This window comes from Mastomys coucha, unplaced genomic scaffold, assembly GCF_008632895.1.
Source record: "Mastomys coucha isolate ucsf_1 unplaced genomic scaffold, UCSF_Mcou_1 pScaffold22, whole genome shotgun sequence".
Classification (NCBI taxonomy): domain Eukaryota; kingdom Metazoa; phylum Chordata; class Mammalia; order Rodentia; family Muridae; genus Mastomys; species Mastomys coucha.
The window spans coordinates 239,370,873-239,374,486 of NW_022196905.1; positions in this window are offsets into that span (position 1 = coordinate 239,370,873).

The window sequence follows — 3,614 nt, forward strand, 5'->3', positions numbered from 1 at the left end:
AGAAGATCTAGAATAACATAGGAGACAAAACCCTTAAAAAGTGTTTATTTGGGGGTATTTAGGAGGGAAGTCCCAACCTCAGTGTTAGTGGGGAATTGTACTGAGGAAAGAAAACAAAACTAGTTTCCATCTCTCTTGTAACTCCTCATTTTAAGTACAATGTGGTCATCTGGGTCAAGGCCCTATTGATATTACCTCCCTGTCTTGATGTACTATGCCATCTACCATAATACAAATTAACGCTTTTCTTTAACGTGACTCTTGTTGGGTATTTTGTAAAAACAATAAGCAAAAAGTAAGTAATACAACCTATTGTCTATTTATTACAAACATTGTTCATATTAGAACAACAGTAACAAATTCATCAGGCATCATGACCATTTATTTCCAGACATTAGCCTAACTCTGAATTCAGCTTGCAAGTTAAATCACATCTTTACCATTGTGTGCAGAGAGTGTATTTACATCTGACTCCTCTCAGCATGGAGAAAGTCCCCAAGGATCCATGGAGGGTTGGTAGTGTTTAAGATCCTATTGCTCTAATTCAACAACACTTTTCCAAGTGCAAGTTCTTTCCTGCTACTGGTGAGTGTGAGCCTATCTTTAAAATATGGGCTTATACTCTGATGCATTTTCATCCTAGTTTCACATTCTGTCTCATAACATAATCATAATTTGAACATGATATTATTTACATGCTACTACCTTGTGTTTTCCTTTGCTATTATTTTATTTTATTGGGATTATAATAGAATTAGCTAACTACCTTCTTTCCTTTCTTCCCTCCAAACCCTACCATATACACATTTTTCTTCTCTTCATCATAATGTGTACACATGGTTTGTACCTCTCTCTTTTAAAAAAAGAAATTCTCCTCACATTTTGATTTATTTCATACCTTCAAGATTTTTCTTTATATTTATCCTGTAAATGATTACACAACACACTCTCATGTTTTAAATAGAAAGAAACTAAAAATATGTAAAAAAAATATGTTGAATTACCTCCTTTAAGGTAATCAGTAGAGGAGTTATATAATATACTCTAAGCCTGCAGTTATCTCTGATTTTCTGAGAACAGTATCATTATAGACTAAGCATGATAAAATGTAAAACAGTCAATCTGAAGATTCTGCAAAAAGTTAATAGCGTTATGGTTTAGACATTAAAATGAGTATAGGAAATTAATTTTAAAGGCTGTGGTGGTTTGAATAGATTTAGCCACCTATTCAAAACTATATAGTCCACTAACTGTGGTTGTTTGAATGCTTGGCCCATAGAAAGTAGTAGCATTAGTAGGAGGTATGCCCTTATTGGAGGAGGTGTAGACTTGTAGGAGGAGGTATGGACTTGTTGGAAGAGGTGTGGACTTGAAGGAGGTGTGGACTTGTTGGACAAACCATGTCACTTGTGAGGCAGGCTTTGAAGTCTATTCTGAAGCTCTGCCATTGTGGGATAGACCACTTCTGTCTTAACTAAACATAGTGTCTTAGTCAGGTTTTGTATGTCAACTTGACACAGGCTGGAGTTATCACAGAGAAGGGAGCTTCAGTTGGAGAAGTGCCTCCATGAGATCCAGCTGTGGGGCATTTTCTCAATTAGTGATCAAGGGGGTAGGGCCCCCTGTAGGTGGTGCCATCCCTGGGATGAAAGTCTTGGGTTCTATAAGAGAGCAGACTGAGCAAGCCAGGAGAAGCAAGCTAGTAAGGAACATCCCTCCATGGTCTCTGCATCAGCTCCTGCTTCCTGACCTGCTTGAGTTCCAGTCCTGACTTCCTTGGTGATAAACAGCAATATGGACATAAGCTGAATAAACCCTTTCCTCCCCAACTTGCTTCTTGGTCATGATGTTTGTGCAGGAATAGAAACCCTGACTAAGACACATATACAATTTTAAATTCTGTCAGTGTATTGATTTAAAGATTAACTAAATGCTTAATTTAATATTTGTGTTAAACGTATCATTCAGGTCTAGAATTTCAAGGAACATCTGCTGACTAGAACCACATCTGGAACATTTATAATTATAGATTTGTCCATTTTATAAAACTCATTTTATATGAAACCTATGCATACATATTAATGCAAAAATATATTAGATCTTCCCTAAGGGTGATCTGATAATTAGTTAAGTTATGGAAGTTTAAATGCAAATATATCATAAGATAGTTTGATATAAAATCTTCTGCCTAAACAATCATTAATGAGCTAGTGTTCTCTAATCACTGGGATGGCATTTTGTCTTTTATAATTAACCCCTAAATAATTAAAGGTCATAGCAAGACTATTTCATTTGAAAAATCAAAGCTATATTTATTGATTTTTTTTTTGAGATATTTTCCTGCTTCACATTAATTACTTTTTAGAGTGGTAACTGGATATTTTCATTCAGGATTTTAGTGTTGTGCTTGGCTAGAGAGAGGTTCGTGAGCAGGGGGAGGGGGAAGGAATAGGGTTTTTTTCCAGTGGGGAAACTAGAAAAGGGGAGAACATTTGAAATGTAAATAAAGAAAATATCTAATTAAAAAGAAATATAAATAAAGAAAATATGAAATAAAAATATTTTAAAAACCTGTTACTTCTAATTTACTTTTGAAACTGAATAAATAATACACTAGTTCATCAAATGATTATGTAAGAACTGTTTAACAGCATATTTCTATGGTAGAGTTCAGAGGCAAAACATTAAAAATGGCCATAAAACTGCTCCCCTTTAACACTTACTTGATCACCTAGTATTCATATACATTTAAAGAAGCTTATATATTCCGTATTTTCTATAGTAAAGCAGAATTTTGAGTGGACATTCTTGCTAAACATGGTTTTCTTCTCAAATAGAGTAAGTGCTATAAGATTATAAATAAGAAATGAAACTTATTAGAATTCAAAGTTTTATATATATATTATGCTCTTAACCAGATATAGTACTTTATTATACAATCAAAGAAGAAACACAGCTCTCATGGGAGTCTTTCATAATATTACTTGTATATTCCATTCTCATGAAATAATTACTCCTAAACATTATGGCTTTTTCCATTGTCTTTCTAATCCCATCAATCTACTAAAGAACACCTCAATGGTTCATTCCAAGACACATGAGGTGCAAAGAGTTTCTTAAGTTTTAAGTCAACCCTTCTTAGCCATTCTGATTGATGTGAGGTGGAATCTCAGGGTTGTTTTGCTTTGCATCTCCCTGATGACTAAGGATGTTGAACATTTTTTTAGGTGCTTCTCATCTTTAGTCATCAGGGAAATGCAAATCAAAACAACCCTGAGATTCCACCTCACTACAATCAGAAGAGCTAAAATCAAAAATTTAGGTGACAGAAGATGCTGACAAGGATGTGGAGAAAGAGGAGCATCCCTCCACTGCTGGTGCTATTGCAAGCTGGTACAACCCTTCTGGCAATCAGTTTGGTGGTTCCTCAGAAAATTGAACATAGTACTACCCAAGGACCCAGCTATACTACTCCTGGGCATATACCCAGAAGATGCTCCAACATGTAACAAGGACACATGCTCCACTATGTTCATAGCAGCCTTATTTATAATAGCCAGGAACTAGAAAGAACCTAGATGTCCTTCAACAGATGAATGGATATAGAAAACATA